This window comes from Artemia franciscana, chromosome 12, assembly GCF_032884065.1.
Source record: "Artemia franciscana chromosome 12, ASM3288406v1, whole genome shotgun sequence".
NCBI lineage: Eukaryota > Metazoa > Arthropoda > Branchiopoda > Anostraca > Artemiidae > Artemia > Artemia franciscana.
The window spans coordinates 3,594,957-3,616,297 of record NC_088874.1 but is presented as its reverse complement, the minus strand read 5'-3'; the positions used below and the strand labels follow the sequence as shown (position 1 = coordinate 3,616,297).

Below are 21,341 nucleotides of genomic sequence, written 5' to 3'. Positions count from 1 at the left end.
CCGAACTGTACATTGGGTAGGCCTGCTGTGATCCGGCCCAATAGTCAGGGACTGGGATCCCTACCCCCCAGCCGAGCCAAAAAACAATTATGCGTTGGCTAGACGATCTATCCCCGTGAAACAAGGACCTCTAACAAAACGTCAACGATAAGCTTCGAATCCGAACCTTTAATTCTCATGACAACCAATGCAAGCAACCACCACGCCAAATTGTCGATAATCGAGTGATATACGCCTACAAATGATGTTGATGACACTCTTAAACTTGAGTTATACGATAACCTTTCGTTTGTGATCGATTCAATCCCGCTTCTCGACGTCAAAGGTAGAGGATGTGTCGACTAAGTTTTCACTTTAAGGTTAATAATTGAGAAGTGCCTTCGTTGTCAAACACCTTTGGTCCTCAGTCTTATAGATTATGAGCAAGCATTTGATTCTGTTGATAGAAGAGCTTTAGCAAAGGTATTATCCTTACATGGTATACCAGCAAATGCATTAAAGTGATTTGTGCTATGTACGAGAATAATGCTGCTGCGGTTAAGGTAGGAAATAAGGTCAGTAGCTGGTCTTGTATTAAATCAAGAGTTAAACATGGTTGTGTTCTATCCCCATTTATATAGATCACCTTGATGGACTTTGTCTTAAGGAGGAGAGGAAAGGCAATTGGAGACCACGGAATCAAATGGGGAGGAAAACCTCTTCTGGGCTTAGATTATGCTGATGATATAAGCATATTAGATGAAAAAGTCAGTAAACTGAACGAAATTTTTAGAGGTTTTGCGGGTTCAGGGTGAAAGAATAGGCTTTAAAATTAATGTTAAGGCTAGGAATAAGTGAAGATAAAAAGGTGACGTTGGATAACGAATAGATTGATCAGGTGGGCAGCTTCACTTATCTTGGTAGTGTTATTAGCAAAGACGGTGAGAGCATTGAAGATGTTAAAAGTAGAAAAGCAAGGCTAAAAAAAGACAAAAAAATACTTTTTTTGTACACCAAATTTAACTATTTATTACCCAATAGATACGAAAAAGGTCTTCCAGTTTATCAAGCATCATCTATTTAATGCTATAAAGAAAACTTACCTTAGGGATCTTACATTTCCAAAGCTCATCCCAAAGTTGTCCAATAATAAGTTCCACCGAATGAACACTGAGCCTCGAGACTACATCGTCTCCTATAACCACCGTCATACAGAAGGCCTCTGTATCTATGGCTGCTGCTTTGTTTACTGTTCCTCCTATTGAAAATTGAACTAAAAAAACACTGGAAGTCAATGCTGTTATTTAAGGATTTCTATTTAGGAGCCTTCGAATGAAACCAGTTTACTTTTGGATATTCAGTAGTTATGACAAAGATCATTAGTTTTTCTTTTAATTTTCTGTCTTGTGCTGAAGACGCCCTGTTTTATACAAGCGAAATATCCGCGTTGTTTTAGTCTTTTAATGCTACTGGCCGTCGTCTCGTTTGAAATTTTCTTTTTGTAGAGTTTTATCTCTCTTGATTGTTTATTGTCATGTCTGGCCAGTTCGGCTTAAGAACTTTCAATAGCCTAGGAAGAAAACTATCATAGACAATCTTTTCCTGCCAGGTCTATCATAGACCTGCTAGAATATACTTTTTTGTGCTTCCATCTCCGTATTGTCCAGACCATTTCTCTTATTTGCTCATTAGATCAATCACGTAGGCCATCTTTTTGGCCTCCTTTGCTGACTCGACATTCCGAGTGTAGGTGTTGTACAAACCGTGTTTTTGCATATTCTTTCGGACATCAGAAGTATACTTCCAATCTTTCTTGTAGTACTGTGTTTGCAGCTCTGATGAGAACTTTTCTTGCCCGGACTCCGAAAATTCGTGTTCAGGGCTCTGGAGCGTAGAAGCTTCCCCCCTTGTCGCTATCCACAACATCTTCAGGGTTTGACTCATCTGAGACTTCTCCTTTGAGCTTGTCGACGGAATTGAGAAGACAACCTCGATGGCTCACCGGAGAAATGTCTGTATCCAAGCCAGGTGATGATTGTTGTGGTAGCGCCGATGTTGATGGCTCTACCAGGGCTGGTCTAGGAGCTTCAGGAGTGGCTGGTCTGGGGGCAGGTACAATCACTGGCTTGCTGTCATTGAAAGAAAATGGACGGTCCGGTATATTCCTAGAGTCAAAGTATAAACCGGTCATAGCCGACAATACTTTGCAGAAATTGTGGAGTGTTTTGTTTCTTCCATTATATTGCTCACTTGTGACGCTACAAAATAGGACTTGTTTTGCGTCCTGTCTGCAAGCTCATCCTTAGCCAATTCGTGCAAGTCCTTTGCTTCTTTTGCTGACCAATATTCTCCACTGGGTTTTTTTACTACAGGGACCCTTCTTCTCCAAAAAGTGCTTGTCTAATTTGTAAAAGGACCTGTGGCAAAATTGGCAAATATTGATGAAATTCCATGCCTTTTTCACTTTGACATCATTCAAGACAGCAAGGGTCATACGAAGTATCTGAGAGTCGTCTTCAGGTGCGGTCAAAGAGGCCGGGTGCGGTCCAGGGGCAGTCAAGGTCGGTTCAGGGGAGGGTGAGGTCAGTACAGGGGCAGTCAAGGTCAGTTCAGGGGCAGTCAAGGTCGGTTCAGGGGTAGTCAAGGTCGGTTCAGGGGCAGGTGAGGGTCCAGGGGCATTCAAGGTCGGTCCAGCAAAATTCAAGGTCGGTTCAGGGGCATTCAGGGTCGGTCCGGGGTCAGGCAACGTCGTTATCGAGGACTCTTGACAAACAATGTTTTCAATCTCTCTGGTCATCTAAAAAGGGAAACTAGTGTCAGTTAATTAATAGTGTCTTTAAATTGTCATGAATTTATTGAATATAATAAGTTGAAACCTGACTGGCTATTAAAATTATCAATTGAAATTGTTTTCTATAATTTTGACACTTCCCCTCTGAATATTCCTGACTAATATTGGACACCCAAAAAATGTCTAGGCACTTTTATACAATATGCACATTTGTACAACACGGCACGAAGCAAGGTGCAACATTAAGACTTAATAAGAACAGAAATCATTACGGTTACGAGAGGTTTACCACCTCGTAATACCTTGCTCTTTACACTAAAGTGTATTTACTTGGCCCTCTAAAACGGTCCTAGGGTTTTAGGGGGTCTGTCTGAGGAAATTTGTTTAGGAATTCTGGCCAATCTCCCCCTAGTGTAAAAATTTCCCCTTAAAATTTAATCTTACGGTAAAATTGCAAAAGGATCTAAGGCCCTGGGAGCTGTCTGGACAAATATGCACATTTTTCCAGGCAAGTGTCAGGGCCTTAGATCTGCAAATATTAGACAAATCTATGTAAAATAATGCCTTGGCTATTTTAATAGACTGAGAATATATGGGCCAATTAAACCGAAATTTTGAGAGGAGATGATCCCAGCTTATGCGTATCGGCTGGTGTTCTGGACATTAACTTTTGAGTTTTTATTCGCAAGATATAAGGTATTTCCCAAAAGCTAGCTATGAATTTCAGTACACAAATTTTTGTAAAATAATGTGTAGACTATTGTAATACACTAAGAATTTGTCGGCCAATTAAACTGAAAATTTAATTTTATTTTAGCTCCTTCTCGGCGTAATGGTTCTCTACCCTTCTTTGCAAAACTTGTTTTGTAGAAAAAGTTTTTTTTTCATTCTTTTTGTTGACAGACTTTTTCAAAAAAAAAATAATGTATAAGTTTTCAGTTTTTTCTATAAGACTCCATAGTATCGGTTGCTATTTATATGTTGGAGAGGCTTTTTCAACGATTTTTGATCCTGACATAAAAGGTATTTTTTAAATTAATTTAAATGTTCTGAAGTTAACCCGAAAAACAAACTAAATATCATTCCCAAAATATATTTTTATTTGTGTATGCTCTTTGACAACCTGGATACACACACACTGTTTAACTCATTTAAATTGTTAGAGCAGAAGTAGTAATAGTAGTATCCCCGAAAGTTTCAACTTAATACCCCCAGTCGTTCTCGATAGAACTTAACTAACTCAAAAACTGAACTTTTTCTCCCGACGACAGATTTTCGGTGTCGGCGCTAATCCTGTATTTAATGCGCAGTTGACCACCTTCAAAAAGTGTATTGTGCTTTTGCAACCAAACAGGCATTTCCTACTCCCATAATAAGCCATTCTTTTGTGGAATTACCAGGATTTTCTGATTTGGCGCAGAGTTCAAATAAACTAGTTGACTTTTTTCGTAGAAACTAGATTCTTATTGGCTAGCACATGATCATTAATGAAATATATACATACATATAATACATGATCATTAATGAATAATATCTTAAGCGTTACTATATTGACACTATCTATATGTCACTACTGTGGCATGGGAATATAAGAGCACTGCTCTTAAAGGATGGTGAAATATATATTCTTTGCCCTTCTTGTTCCTTTTCTTTCTCTTCTTTTTTTTCTGAGCGACAGATAGTCGCTCTGCCACAGCCTTAAAACCTTTACTGCATTCTTCTATCTTCATTTGTTTTGTTTTCTTGCCACTGCCTCCAGGAACTTGTTGAACAATCACTGACAGCTCTTGGCTCGCAATTGATTCATCGCTGCTGTCAGATTTTTCGTTCACTTTGACCATTTGTGTCGGTTCCCACCATATTGTCTGTGTCGGTTCTGAACTTTCTTCACTACTTACTTCTATGTGTGTCTCCTCCATTGCGTCAGGCAGTTGAGGTTTTACACTGCTTGCTTCTTCTGACATCTTCTCCATCGCGTTGGCCAGTTGAGGCTCTTCACTCCTTACTTCTTCTGACATCTTCTCCATTGTTAAGGCCATCAAGACTTCTCTGTTCCGTTTCCTGGCCTTCGGGTTAGAGAAAATCTGCTCATGGCCTTCATTGTACTGACCAGGTCTGACTCCGTAGTCAAAGTATAACTCTTCTCCCGCCGTGATATCTCGTGTTGCAGTGAGAAAAGGTCTTTTCAGACCATCAACCACCAACACCTTGGACTTAAGGTTCGGGCCATCCTCATTCGCCTTATAGTTTACAAGGCGTCCGAAACATGGCTGATGGGGATGGCAAAATAAATGGCGCTGCATCATCTTTTCGCGAACCTCCAAAATTAGCCGAAAATTTCCTTAAGTATTTCCAGATAATTCTTTTGGTATTTATTTAAAAGTTCGCTATAATGAAAACTAAATTTTTTAAATTGCCAAGTTAATTTATTTTCAGAAAAACCTCTTAATATCAATTTTTGGCTTAAGATTTTACATCAATTTTTAAAATCAATATAATTACTACAAATCCTTGCATAACGAATTAACTGTGAGAAAAACGCCGAATATATGATATTTGAGTGTATATTACTGTCAGGGAGTGGGAAACTAATCACTTCAAAATCAAAATCATCCGTTTATTATACATTTTAAAACTTAATTTAATATTATCAGAAATATTAATATTTAAATCTAAGAAATGATCTTCCTGACCAGCGCCATGACTAGGTTCAAGAGTAAGCTCTCGCAATGGAGGAGTAAGCTCCTCCATTGGGTCGGCCAGTTGAGGTTTTACACTGCTTGCTTCTTCTGGCATCTCCTCCATTGCGTTGGCCAGTTGAGGCTCTTCACTCCTTACTTCTTCTGACATCTTCTCCATTGTTAAGGCCATCAAGACTTCTCTGTTCCGTTTCCTGGCCTTCTCGGGTAAGAGAAAATCTGCTCATGGCCTTCATTGTACTGACTAGGTCTGACTCCGTAGTCAAAGTATAACTCTTCTCCCGCCGTGATATCTCGTGTTGCAATGAGAAAAGGTCTTTTCAGACCATCAACCACCAACGCCTTGGACTTAAGGTTCGGGCCATCCTCATTCGCCTTATGGTTTACAAGGCGTCCGAAACATGGCTGATGGGGATAGCAAGCGCAAGCCTCTTCTCTTGCGTCAATCGTGAAATCTGGGTCAACGGTCAAAAAGTAGTTACTTCCGTCCTCTTCTCCGAGTAGTGACTGAAGGAGTCCGTTTGCCTCGATGGTAGCCATCCTTTTCCCGTGGTACTCAACCACTACTTGGTTTTTCTAGAACTGGATTGTGGCAAAAACCCCTTCTACAGCCCCTTTGTTGAGGCTCTGGGCTACGGTCATTTCCACCCAGGACTAATTAAGGACACATTGAGTCAGATAATCGTCTACCACTAGCTCAGAAGGAAAGGTTTTCGGGATCCTGAAGTTCTTGTAAGTTTGCTGGACCTGTTCCAGAGACGGCACGGTATATTCGAATCCTAGTCGATGAACAGCTTTCTGCAAGTTATCTTCTGTGAGGGCCTCAGTGATATCTGCTCCAAGTCCACGCTTCTCCAACATTCTTCTTAGGATCTCCTCAGCTCGGAACTGTTTAAGTTGCTTCCTGTGAAGATCCTTGACAGACTTCAATACGGCTGTATGTTTCAACTCTGGATTGATTTTTCTAATCAATTTCAGAGATGCTGTCTTCATTTCGGCCGATCCATTTATTGGCCATTCCTCCAGAACACGGTTGAGATCCTGGAAAGAAAGAAAAGGGTAAATTAATACTTAGTTTTGTTGAAAGCCTGGAAAGAAAAGAAAAGAATTACTTAAAAAGGATTAAGACTTTTTAAGAAATCTATATCACAGAATTTAAAGTTTAAACTTACTTTCTTGGTCACCCTTTTCCTAGTTGCCTCATCCATGCATGAAGCAACTTCTTCATCGTCGGTATCCTCAATTTTTTATAAAGCAGAACATGCTCCAGCTTGTTCAATGTACCTCTCCATTACGGCTCTACTTGTACCAATCCTTAGATACTCGTAAGCCTCATACTGATTATTTGATGTAACTTCTGAAAAAAAATTGGTTAGGAAAATCTTACATGAGGAAATAGACATTTAGATTTAATAGACACTTAGATTTAATTTTTTACAATATAGAAGTATAGATTCTAACATAAGACAGGCCTAATTACGTAGAATGAGCAAAATTTAGCCGAGTGACAAGGAAATAGATACTTAGATTTCAAGTTTTTACGAACTAGAGGTAGACATTCTAACGAAAGACAGCCTTAGTTATGTAGAATGAACAAAATTTACCCGAGTGGCACAGATATTCGTACATACTCTCCCTCTCCTCCTTTGACAGACTGTTCGCCTTCCGGTTTATAGTGGCGATCAGTTTGCGGATCGTTGTCTGAGTGGGAACAGGAACACCCGGTCTCATGCCGTCCTGGAAATTTTTCTCGAGAAACCTTTTGATATACTTCTCGAGAAACTATATATATATATATATATATATATATATATATATATATATATATATATATATATATATATATATATATATATATATATATATATATATATATATATATATATATATATATATATATATATATATATATATATATATATATATATATATATATATATATATATATATATATATATATATATATATATATATATATATATATATATATATATATATATATATATATATATATATATATATATATATATATATATATATATATATATATATATATATATATATATATATATATATATAATGAAAAGAGAAATCATCAATGTAACAGCACAAACACACAAAAAAAGAAAAAAAAGAAAGGATACAGACGGAGAAAGGGAAAACTGTTTTCCTATATTAGTGGCTAATATAGACCAGCACTTGAATGAGGCCTTAACCCTACTCATCCATTCAACCACATAGGTCAAACAGCATAGCCATACACAATCAACCATAAAGAATAATCCATGGACAGGCAGTCATGTTGTCAATAAGTATAAGTCGTCATTTACCAAACAATAAAGACAAATAATTCAGAGGTAACAACCCAACACAAGGGCTCATCAGGAGAATATACTTGCCTATAGGGTTTCGGCACTTTAAATTCTCTACCCAGTCAAGTGTTGTGCCTACCACAGAATATCCATGGCATCCCCGTGTCAGGTATCAACCCCAAAATACATTCCTATGAAAAAAAAACCAGCAAATGTAGAACAACTAAGTAACACCAAAACAAACTTATCCTGTTAATATATTTCTCTTTTTGCAATAATAGGTAAACTAAATGTGATAAATTTTACCAAATCACAAATATTTACACTGCAAAAAAATTAAATGAACTAAACAATTATAGAATTCATCTTTACCATGAGGCTATTTTGAAAAAAATCTGCTCTATTAGAAAGACAATTCAAAATAAATGGCACTGGATCATCTTTTCGCGAACCTCCAAAATTAGCCGAAAATTTCCTTCAGTATTTCCAGATAATTCTTTTGGTATTTATTTAAAAGTTCGTTACAATGAAAACTAAATTTTTAAAATTGCCAAGTTAATTTATTTGCAGAAAAACCTCTTAATATCAATTTTTGGCTTAAGATTTTACATCTATTTTTAAAATCAATATAATTACTACAAATCCTTGCATAACGAATTAACTGTGAGAAAAACGCCGAATATGTGATATTTGAGCGTATATTACTTTCAGGGAGTGGGAAACTAATCACTTCAAAATCAAAATCATCCGTTTATTATACATTTTAAAACTTAATTTAATATCATCAGAAATATTAATATTTAAATCTAAGAAATGATCTTTCTGACTAGCGCCAGGACTAGGTTCAATAGTAAGCTCTGATGGATATATTTTTTTAGAAATATCAATGAAATCCTTACAATTTAAGACCAAAATATCATCTAAATATCTTTTATTATTTCACAAAACATGTTTTAAATTATTTGGATTATTCTTATCCATCATATATTTATATTCTAGTTGACTTAAAAACAAGTCAGCTATAAATGGGCTGGAATTCCCCCTCATGGGAATTCCCACGATTTGCTTGTACAAATCACCTCCAAATCTTATATAAGTATTGTATAAAACAAATTCTAATAACTCAAAAATCATATCCAAGCTGTAACATCTCAAGTTAAGTGTAGTCTTAAAGCAATTTGTCCATATAGCTTTTTTATTATAAGTGTCTATTTTTAAGAACCTTTTACTAGATAAAAGGGAAGATTTCTTGATAACTGTTTTTAAATTATCTAACACTGCATTAAGTGATAAATTAGTATACATTGTCGTAAAATTGAAAGACTCAATTCTTTTAGCTGAAACCATTGTTAAAGAATCTATCACCTGCAGTGAATTATTAACACTCCAATATGGATTAAAGTTCGAAAATTTTTTAATACCAAAACAATAGGTTTTAAGTTTATTTATAATTTCCTTTAAAATTAAAGATAGGTCAGTAGCAGCAATGCGGGTTAGACATTTAGCTGCTCCAGCAATAAACCGTGGTTTAGGGGGATTCTTATGAAATTTTACAGTCCAATATAGGAAAGGCAACTTTTTATCATTGTTATTTAATTGAGCTTAGCTAAGTGGCTAAGCTCAACAAAGACATAATAACAATGTCGAGTGACACCATTGTTAGGCTGGAATCGGAGATTACTCTGTCTACTTCATTTTTTAAATAGTTCATTGTGTTGACTGTTCTTGAGATTTTCTTAGATATGGCCTCAATTTTGTCTTTTTGATAATTGGCGATACTTGCTTGTATTTTTTGCACATGTAGTGTTGTATTCATGGCTGTGTTGAGCCTTTTAACATTATCTCTTAATATATCTAAATCTTCTTCGGTTGACAAACCGAATAGTCGAGAAGCAAGCTCCCTTACTATTGGAATTAAACTTGTTGATCTTTTATATTTACTCCTCCGAAAAAATACTTCAAATATACGGGTTGTGCTTTGTTTGAGTATTTATATTTATGTATTGAATAGTTCAAATAACGCTTCCAACCTTTGTCTATATAATATGAGGAATGCCTGATGAGTTGACATTTTATGGGCATTTTCCATGGTTAATTCCGGGAGGGGTTCTAATTCATTCTTTGCTGATTCGTCAGCCATGGCCAGTCGCGCGCAAGTTTTTTTTACCATCTATGTAGAAAACTTCGAAGACCACACTGCCTTTCCATGACGAAAGTAAAACAGTTCAAAATAGGGATAATACCTTTTTATTGACAGTGAAATATAAAATTATTTAACTGGATATTTCGAACACATATACAGTGTTCATCATCAGCAGTAAAACTCTTTCACATAAAAAGACGGCAACAGAAAACAGTCTTCCACAGAGTTCGTTACGAATTACTGCTCAGCTCTAAAATTTAACATCTTCGGATACAGAACCAGCTTTCATTTCTATCTTCAGTGGTTACTACATAAACCGGGTCGTCAATTCTAGAGTACACTCTGGAGCCTGTTACAATCTGGATAATTTTCTTTATCAATTTTGCAGTAGATGACGTTGCATTCTCCATACCAAACTGCTGCTGAATTTCTTTACAATTTACTTCGTCTGATCCGTCGATGCAATCAGACATATCGTCACAGAGCCACTCAATTGGTATGCACTGGCCAGGCTCGTTGGGACACTCATATTCGTCCTTTCGACAACTCCGCGAAACAAGATGGTTACTGATAATTGTAATATTTTTCCATGGCTTCTTTTCCTCAAACAGGTTTACTTTTTCACATAAAAAGACGGCAACAGAAAACAGTCTTCCACAGAGTTCGTTACGAATTACTGCACAGCTCTAAAATTTAACATTTTCGGATACAGAACCAGCTTTCATTTCTATCTTCAGTGGTTACTACATAAACCGGGTCGTCAATTCTAGAGTACACTCTGGAGCCTGTTACAATCTGGATAATTTTCTTTATCAATTTTGCAGTAGATGAAGTTGCATTCTCCATACCAAACTGCTGCTGAATTTCTTTACAATTTACTTCGTCTGATCCGTCGATGCAATCAGTCATATCGTCACAGAGCCACTCAATTGGTATGCACTGGCCAGGCTCTTGACATTTTTTGTCTCCATCCATACATTGTGTTCTTCCATAGTCTGTCTCGACAAAAAGAATTTGCCACCTAACTTGTATTCTTCCCTTCTTCGTAGAAGTCCATAACCAGCCTCTTGATTGCCATGGTTGCCTTACTGTTATTAAAATTTCATCGTTCTTAATTGGCATTAGTAAACCAGGGATAGTTTCTGTAGTAATTTTGACATTGAGGTGTCTAACTCTATTGGTTGTGGGTCAGTTGTCGTGGGGTTTGACGAGGGGAATGTTTCTTCCACTTCTGTTATTGGGGTATGTTTAGTTTCGATTGTGATTGGAGTAAATTCAGTTTCTGCTGTGGTTTCCTCGTTCTGAGTATCATATTTCCAGAAGGTAGTCGTTTCGTATTTCTTTGAGGTGCTTTTGGAGATTTCCATTAATTCGTTTGTGTTTTCTTCGGTATTAGAAGTAAGATATGGAATATGGGAGGTCGTGTTGATTTTGGTAGCTTCCGTTGTAACGTTTATTATTCTACAGAAGTATTGACATTTAAACTTGTATTTCGGTTTGCTGGTACCATTAGTGGAATTTGATCCTACTTCAATATTTTCTATTCCCCTTATTATCGCTGGTATTTTATTTGTTCGTTTTAAAAGGTCAGATACAATGTTTGTTGTTTGGGTTTCAATTGCAGCGGTTTGTTGTGTGTTTGGGGAAATATTTTTTACGTTTTTCGTTTCAACTTCTGTTGGCTTTATTTCAGACAAATTTATTTCTTCCTGTACGGGCTTCTTCTCAGCCTTGTTAGCTTGTTTTGGTCCCTTCCATAGTTCCTTGAAGAAATTCCATACTGTGGGCAATTTGTTTAATAATGCCTATTGTCCATCATGAAATTTTCTTTGTCTAAGTTGGGTCTTAATTGGTTTAATTATATTTTGGGTCTCTTTATCGGTATCTGAGTTTTGGTTTTCGTTAATTGATCTTTTTTCTCTTTTCAATGGCTTTCCCGAGTCCTGTAGCTTTATCAATTTCGGCCATTTTTGCATCAAAATCATCTACTATTCTTTTTATTTTGATTTTGGGATAGGTAGGGGATGGTATGTCTTTCTTTTCTTTATGGTTGCTTTTGCTTGCCCGTAGTCCTTTGTCTTATTTTAAAAATTGAAAAATTGATTCTTTCAGATCAAATGTATTTTTCTCCAGTCTTTTAACTTGTTGGAACAATGTTTCAAATGGCTTAGGGTCTAGCTTCATAAATATTTTCCAAGCGTTGTTACTAGTTAGAAGTGAATTTTCGTGTTTGATTATTATCCCATGCTTTACGACATCTTGTGTATGGGCACTTATACACATGGTCATCAAAAATGTTAAGATCATTTTTTCTTATCTGTAATTAACATTTAATAAATTATTTCTTGAATAAATATGATAGAAAGGAAAAATGGATTGGGTGACGGTGAGATTTATTAAGTATTATTTGAGTTGTTGAGCATAGATCTAAGGGGCTAATACGCTATAGTCATCAAGAAATAGTATTAAAATACTTAATTTAAAAATATCAACAAATTTAATTTGGAGCTGAGAAAGGAAGTAATGTTTTTTATAAAATCAATTTATACTTAAGTAGTTTGTGGTAATCAACTGTGATAAAGAACGATTTGGCTCAATAGTAACGAAGCTTTAAAGTCCAATAGCAAATATCTTAGTAGTCCCAAAAGTAATTAATATATATTATCAGTGTACAGACTTTGACATGGGTTAGGACAATTTAGTTCTAAGAAAGACTTCTTTGTGTATATACTGCCTTAGAAGATTGCCTGATGAGTACTTTCCTAGTCTAATGAAATAATCAAAAAACAAGCTCCCAGGAAATATAAAACTAGCAAGGAATGATGCTCGGCCAATGTAAAAAACCAAAAGGGGATCAAAGAATAGCGAAGACGCTTCTAGTGAAGATTCTGTGTCTGAATAGGCTAAAGGGCGTAAAAACCATTACCAAAGATCCGTGGTATCGCCTATTCCAAAAATAGGCTTATTTTCGCAAGTTAATTTATTCTGATTTCAAGAAAGATTCTTTCGTTATTGAAGTAATTAGGAAGTATTTGGTCATTTTCTCTCTAACGTCAGTTCGCCTGGACATCTAACGAGATTCACTCCCCATCTTTCATTTACCTAAATGGGCTTACAAGACATCTATTGTTTTTTGGCTTTACGCCCGGAAGTGAATAAAAAGTAAAAAAAAACTATCAAACAGTTCGTGGTAACGAATTGTGAAGTAAGGAGTGACTCGGCTCAATAGTAATAAAACTAAAAAAAAAACTGAATTTTGATGTTAGAAGATATATCAGAAGAATCGAATTTTCATGTTAATTCTAAATATAAAAGTTTCATTAAATTTAGTTCTTGTCATCAAAAGTTACGAGCCTGAGAAACATTGTCTTATTTTGGAAAATAGGGGGAAACGCTCTCTAAAAATCGTAGAATCTTAACGAAAATCATACCATCGTATTCGGCGTATCAGAGAACCCAATAGCAAAAATTTCAAGCATCTATCTTCAAAAATATGGAATTTTTTGTCAGAAGATTAATCATGGATGCGTGTTTTTAGAAGATAAAACAGTAATACTTTAAAGTTGTAATCATTAGGTACTTTAATATGTATATTGTCTACAAACTAAAGGACTAACTTGAGTCTTACTAATAATTTTTGTTTTAAGAAAGACGTTCTTAAAAATTTTTGTTTTAGGCCTGGGATGGGGTTAATTCAAGACTTATTATTTGTTCATTACTCGCTACTAAAAGAGAGCTTGGGGGAGATGGATGGACATTTGCAACATTTACATTAAGGTTATTCTATTGTTTATAAAAATACCTGGATATTGAAGGAAATAATACCACTTGCGTTCAGAGAGAATCGCTGTTAAACTTATTCATGATTTTAGACGATTAAGAACGAAAACTATTTAAAATTTTGCTAACCAAGAAATTTTTCTAACAGCACATGTCTGATAATAGTATGAATTAATTTATTTGTTTGTTACGGCTTGAAGCTTACCTTACTGATTGTGTAGGTGTAATATAGGGGTAGGCATATTTTATTATCAATGTTTTGATTATTGGTTTAAATTAATTGGTTAAAATCCAAAAGGTTCCAAAAGGAACATTTAACTTGTTTCTAAATGCACGTAGTCCAAAGTATTGAATAACTGCTAAATTCTATATGATTTTATTTAAATCTTTTTCTAATTGAAATTGACTAAAGGGGTATGACTGAGAAATTTAGTCTTGAACTTAAGAGTTTGTATGGATGGGAGATTTGGTCCTGTATTTGAGAATTCATAAGGGGATGTGAATGAGAGATTTGGTACTGAATTTTATAGAGGGGGGAGGGGCTGGTCTATATGTTACACAAAAAGTTCAAGGCTGACATGACGGAGTTTACGTGGGCTCTATTGAGGTTTTGGGGTGCTTCACTACCGTGAGAGGTAATATATTTCACGAACCTGCAATAGCCCTGAGCATATTTATTCCTACTGCTCCCTTGCATTCCACATTCTGCAAGCCTAGAGAAGAACAGCTGCACTCTTTCGACGGGGTGAAAATTCTCCCATTTATACTTTGCACCATCTAGGATAAAGTACACAATCTTTTGGGCGCACCCAAAAAGAACATTTATCCCTCACATAGTTGAAATTTTAGATCAATAGCCCCCCCCCCTTCATAGTTCACTTTCATCTTATAGTCTTAGAGATTATTATGTTATTTCTAATTCTTGCTACTTCGACTTTTGTTTAAATTTGTTTTCCCTGCTTTAATATTATGATTTTTTATTGTCTGACTTTTTTACCGTTTGCAATTTTATGAATTTATGACATTGGCCATTTCTTTGTTTTTTACTGACACTAAACAGCGAATTGGACCTTTTTTGGGTTGTGGGGTTCATCCTCTCCTCATTATCTCGCTCTTTACCCTGAAGTAATTTTAGTAATTTCAAAACAGCTATCTATTCTATTTAAACGGCCTTTATGATTCAGGGGTCATTCTTAAGGAGCTGGAAGAAAGTTCAACCTTTAGTGTAAAGAGAGAGGAATTGATAAGGGGCGAACCACCTTATATACTTAACATAAATATACAAACCTAGTAGTTATCCACGCAAGTTAAATTGTTATTTCATTTGATTCTCCCACTGCGAAAAAAATGTGGCACAAAAGAAGTGCAAACATAATTGTACTTCAGTGGTCAACATTTTCATTTTTTTTTCTTTTATTAGGATGAATAGGGCTAACTCCATCAACAGCAGAAGACCCCAAATAAAAAGTTTTCATTCTACGAAAACTCTGATCAGTACAAAATAAAAATAGTGAGGTTCGAAGTAAGTCCAGGCAAAATTGCCACAATTTGTTTGGAAAAAATAACATATATGGCAACCAAGACTGCTGTAAGACTACAAACAAGCCCGACTGTTTACATAATTTTAAAAATTCAAATATGACTACTACGACTTACAATATCTTACAAAAAGAGCTTATTTGTCAAATCCCGAACTGTACATTGGGTAGGCCTGCTGTGATCCGGCCCAATAGTCAGGGACTGGGATCCCTACCCCCCAGCCGAGCCAAAAAACAATTATGCGTTGGCTAGACGATCTATCCCCGTGAAACAAGGACCTCTAACAAAACGTCAACGATAAGCTTCGAATCCGAACCTTTAATTCTCATGACAACCAATGCAAGCAACCACCACGCCAAATTGTCGATAATCGAGTGATATACGCCTACAAATGATGTTGATGACACTCTTAAACTTGAGTTATACGATAACCTTTCGTTTGTGATCGATTCAATCCCGCTTCTCGACGTCAAAGGTAGAGGATGTGTCGACTAAGTTTTCACTTTAAGGTTAATAATTGAGAAGTGCCTTCGTTGTCAAACACCTTTGGTCCTCAGTCTTATAGATTATGAGCAAGCATTTGATTCTGTTGATAGAAGAGCTTTAGCAAAGGTATTATCCTTACATGGTATACCAGCAAATGCATTAAAGTGATTTGTGCTATGTACGAGAATAATGCTGCTGCGGTTAAGGTAGGAAATAAGGTCAGTAGCTGGTCTTGTATTAAATCAAGAGTTAAACATGGTTGTGTTCTATCCCCATTTATATAGATCACCTTGATGGACTTTGTCTTAAGGAGGAGAGGAAAGGCAATTGGAGACCACGGAATCAAATGGGGAGGAAAACCTCTTCTGGGCTTAGATTATGCTGATGATATAAGCATATTAGATGAAAAAGTCAGTAAACTGAACGAAATTTTTAGAGGTTTTGCGGGTTCAGGGTGAAAGAATAGGCTTTAAAATTAATGTTAAGGCTAGGAATAAGTGAAGATAAAAAGGTGACGTTGGATAACGAATAGATTGATCAGGTGGGCAGCTTCACTTATCTTGGTAGTGTTATTAGCAAAGACGGTGAGAGCATTGAAGATGTTAAAAGTAGAATAGCAAGGCTAAAAAAAGACAAAAAAATATTTTTTTTGTACACCAAATTTAACTATTCATTACCCAATAGATACGAAAAAGGTCTTCCAGTTTATCAAGCATCATCTATTTAATGCTATAAAGAAAACTTACCTTAGGGATCTTACATTTCCAAAGCTCATCCCAAATTTGTCCAATAATAAGTTCCACCGAATGAACACTGAGCCTCGAGACTACATCGTCTCCTATGACCACCGTCATACAGAAGGCCTCTGTATCTATGGCTGCTGCTTTGTTTACTGTTCCTCCTATTGAAAATTGAACTAAAAAAACACTGGAAGTCAATGCTGTTATTTAAGGATTTCTATTTAGGAGCCTTCGAATGAAACCAGTTTACTTTTGGATATTCAGTAGTTATGACAAAGATCATTAGTTTTTCTTTTAATTTTCTGTCTTGTGCTGAAGACGCCCTGTTTTATACAAGCGAAATATCCGCGTTGTTTTAGTCTTTTAATGCTACTGGCCGTCGTCTCGTTTGAAATTTTCTTTTTGTAGAGTTTTATCTCTCTTGATTGTTTATTGTCATGTCTGGCCAGTTCGGCTTAAGAACTTTCAATAGCCTAGGAAGAAAACTATCATAGACAATCTTTTCCTGCCAGGTCTATCATAGACCTGCTAGAATATACTTTTTTGTGCTTCCATCTCCGTATTGTCCAGACCATTTCTCTTATTTGCTCATTAGATCAATCACGTAGGCCATCTTTTTGGCCTCCTTTGCTGACTCGACATTCCGAGTGTAGGTGTTGTACAAACCGTGTTTTTGCATATTCTTTCGGACATCAGAAGTATACTTCCAATCTTTCTTGTAGTACTGTGTTTGCAGCTCTGATGAGAACTTTTCTTGCCCGGACTCCGAAAATTCGTGTTCAGGGCTCTGGAGCGTAGAAGCTTCCCCCCTTGTCGCTATCCACAACATCTTCAGGGTTTGACTCATCTTAGACTTCTCCTTTGAGCTTGTCGACGGAATTGAGAAGACAACCTCGATGGCTCACCGGAGAAATGTCTGTATCCAAGCCAGGTGATGATTGTTGTGGTAGCGCCGATGTTGATGGCTCTGCCAGAGCTGGTCTAGGAGCTTCAGGAGTGGCTGGTCTGGGGGCAGGTACAATCACTGGCTTGCTGTCATTGAAAGAAAATGGACGGTCCGGTATATTCCTAGAGTCAAAGTATAAACCGGTCATAGCCGACAATACTTTGCAGAAATTGTGGAGTGTTTTGTTTCTTCCATTATATTGCTCACTTGTGACGCTACAAAATAGGACTTGTTTTGCGTCCTGTCTGCAAGCTCATCCTTAGCCAATTCGTGCAAGTCCTTTGCTTCTTTTGCTGACCAATATTCTCCACTGGGTTTTTTTACTACAGGGACCTTTCTTCTCCAAAAAGTGCTTGTCTAATTTGTAAAAGGACCTGTGGCAAAATTGGCAAATATTGATGAAATTCCATGCCTTTTTCACTTTGACATCATTCAAGACAGCAAGGGTCATACGAAGTATCTGAGAGTCGTCTTCAGGTGCGGTCAAAGAGGCCGGGTGCGGTCCAGGGGCAGTCAAGGTCGGTTCAGGGGAGGGTGAGGTCAGTACAGGGGCAGTCAAGGTCAGTTCAGGGGCAGTCAAGGTGGGTTCAGGGGTAGTCAAGGTCGGTTCAGGGGCAGGTGAGGGTCCAGGGGCATTCAAGGTCGGTCCAGCAAAATTCAAGGTCGGTTCAGGGGCATTCAGGGTCGGTCCGGGGTCAGGCAACGTCGTTATCGAGGACTCTTGACAAACAATGTTTTCAATCTCTCTGGTCATCTAAAAAGGGAAACTAGTGTCAGTTAATTAATAGTGTCTTTAAATTGTCATGAATTTATTGAATATAATAAGTTGAAACCTGACTGGCTATTAAAATTATCAATTGAAATTGTTTTCTATAATTTTGACACTTCCCCTCTGAATATTCCTGACTAATATTGGACACCAAAAAAATGTCTAGGCACTTTTATACAATATGCACATTTGTACAACACGGCACGAAGCAAGGTGCAACATTAAGACTTAATAAGAACAGAAATCATTACGGTTACGAGAGGTTTACCTCCTCGTAATACCTTGCTCTTTACACTAAAGTGTATTTACTTGGCCCTCTAAAACGGTCCTAGGGTTTTAGGGGGTCTGTCTGAGGAAATTTGTTTAGGAATTCTGGCCAATCTCCCCCTAGTGTAAAAATTTCCCCTTAAAATTTAATCTTACGGTAAAATTGCAAAAGGATCTAAGGCCCTGGGAGCTGTCTGGACAAATATGCACATTTTTCCAGACAAGTGTCAGGGCCTTAGATCTGCAAATATTAGACAAATCTATGTAAAATAATGCCTTGGCTATTTTAATAGACTGAGAATATATGGGCCAATTAAACCGAAATTTTGAGAGAAGATGATCCCAGCTTATGCGTATCGGCTGGTGTTCTGGACATTAACTTTTGAGTTTTTATTCGCAAGATATAAGGTATTTCCCAAAAGCTAGCTATGAATTTCAGTACACAAATTTTTGTAAAATAATGTGTAGACTATTGTAATACACTAAGAATTTGTCGGCCAATTAAACTGAAAATTTAATTTTATTTTAGCTCCTTCTCGGCGTAATGGTTCTCTACCCTTCTTTGCAAAACTTGTTTTGTAGAAAAAGTTTTTTTTTCATTCTTTTTGTTGACAGACTTTTTCATAAAAAAAAAATAATGTATAAGTTTTCAGTTTTTTCTATAAGACTCCATAGTATCGGTTGCTATTTATATGTTGGAGAGGCTTTTTCAACGATTTTTGATCCTGACATAAAAGGTATTTTTTAAATTAATTTAAATGTTCTGAAGTTAACCCGAAAAACAAACTAAATATCATTCCCAAAATATATTTTTATTTGTGTATGCTCTTTGACAACCTGGATACACACACACTGTTTAACTCATTTAAATTGTTAGAGCAGAAGTAGTAATAGTAGTATCCCCGAAAGTTTCAACTTAATACCCCCAGTCGTTCTCGATAGAACTTAACTAACTCAAAAACTGAACTTTTTCTCCCGACGACAGATTTTCGGTGTCGGCGCTAATCCTGTATTTAATGCGCAGTTGACCACCTTCAAAAAGTGTATTGTGCTTTTGCAACCAAACAGGCATTTCCTACTCCCATAATAAGCCATTCTTTTGTGGAATTACCAGGATTTTCTGATTTGGCGCAGAGTTCAAATAAACTAGTTGACTTTTTTCGTAGAAACTAGATTCTTATTGGCTAGCACATGATCATTAATGAAATATATACATACATATAATACATGATCATCAATGAATAATATCTTAAGCGTTACTATATTGACACTATCTATATGTCACTAATGTGGCATGGGAATATAAGAGCACTGCTCTTAAAGGATGGTGAAATATATATTCTTTGCCCTTCTTGTTCCCTTTCTTTCTCTTCTTTTTTTCCTGAGCGACAGATAGTCGCTCTGCCACAGCCTTAAAACCTTTACTGCATTCTTCTATCTTCATTTGTTTTGTTTTCTTGCCACTGCCTCCAGGAACTTGTTGAACAATCACTGACAGCTCTTGGCTCGCAATTGATTCATCGCTGCTGTCAGATTTTTCGTTCACTTTGACCATTTGTGTCGGTTCCCACCATATTGTCTGTGTCGGTTCTGAACTTTCTTCACTACTTACTTCTATGTGTGTCTCCTCCATTGCGTCAGGCAGTTGAGGCTCTTCACTCCTTACTTCTTCTGACATCTTCTCCATTGTTAAGGCCATCAAGACTTCTCTGTTCCGTTTCCTGGCCTTCGGGTTAGAGAAAATCTGCTCATGGCCTTCATTGTACTGACCAGGTCTGACTCCGTAGTCAAAGTATAACTCTTCTCCCGCCGTGATATCTCGTGTTGCAGTGAGAAAAGGTCTTTTCAGACCATCAACCACCAACACCTTGGACTTAAGGTTCGGGCCATCCTCATTCGCCTTATAGTTTACAAGGCGTCCGAAACATGGCTGATGGGGATGGCAAAATAAATGGCGCTGCATCATCTTTTCGCGAACCTCCAAAATTAGCCGAAAATTTCCTTAAGTATTTCCAGATAATTCTTTTGGTATATATTTAAAAGTTCGCTATAATGAAAACTAAATTTTTTAAATTGCCAAGTTAATTTATTTTCAGAAAAACCTCTTAATATCAATTTTTGGCTTAAGATTTTACATCAATTTTTAAAATCAATATAATTACTACAAATCCTTGCATAACGAATTAACTGTGAGAAAAACGCCGAATATATGATATTTGAGTGTATATTACTGTCAGGGAGTGGGAAACTAATCACTTCAAAATCAAAATCATCCGTTTATTATACATTTTAAAACTTAATTTAATATTATCAGAAATATTAATATTTAAATCTAAGAAATGATCTTCCTGACCAGCGCCATGACTAGGTTCAAGAGTAAGCTCTCGCAATGGAGGAGTAAGCTCCTCCATTGGGTCGGCCAGTTGAGGTTTTACACTGCTTGCTTCTTCTGGCATCTCCTCCATTGCGTTGGCCATTTGAGGCTCTTCACTCCTTACTTCTTCTGACATATTCTCCATTGTTAAGGCCATCAAGACTTCTCTGTTCCGTTTCCTGGCCTTCTCGGGTAAGAGAAAATCTGCTCATGGCCTTCATTGTACTGACTAGGTCTGACTCCGTAGTCAAAGTATAACTCTTCTCCCGCCGTGATATCTCGTGTTGCAATGAGAAAAGGTCTTTTCAGACCATCAACCACCAACGCCTTGGACTTAAGGTTCGGGCCATCCTCATTCGCCTTATGGTTTACAAGGCGTCCGAAACATGGCTGATGGGGATAGCAAGCGCAAGCCTCTTCTCTTGCGTCAATCGTGAAATCTGGGTCAAGGGTCAAAAAGTAGTTACTTCCGTCCTCTTCTCCGAGTAGTGACTGAAGGAGTCCGTTTGCCTCGAC

General features: G+C 36.8%; 1 pseudogene; it reads left to right on the top strand.

Moving 5' to 3' along the window:
- Nucleotides 1-1,988: 1,988 nt before the first annotated feature.
- LOC136034168 (uncharacterized) lies at nucleotides 1,989-20,461 on the top strand (annotated as a pseudogene).
- The last annotated feature ends 880 nt before the right edge of the window (nucleotides 20,462-21,341 follow it).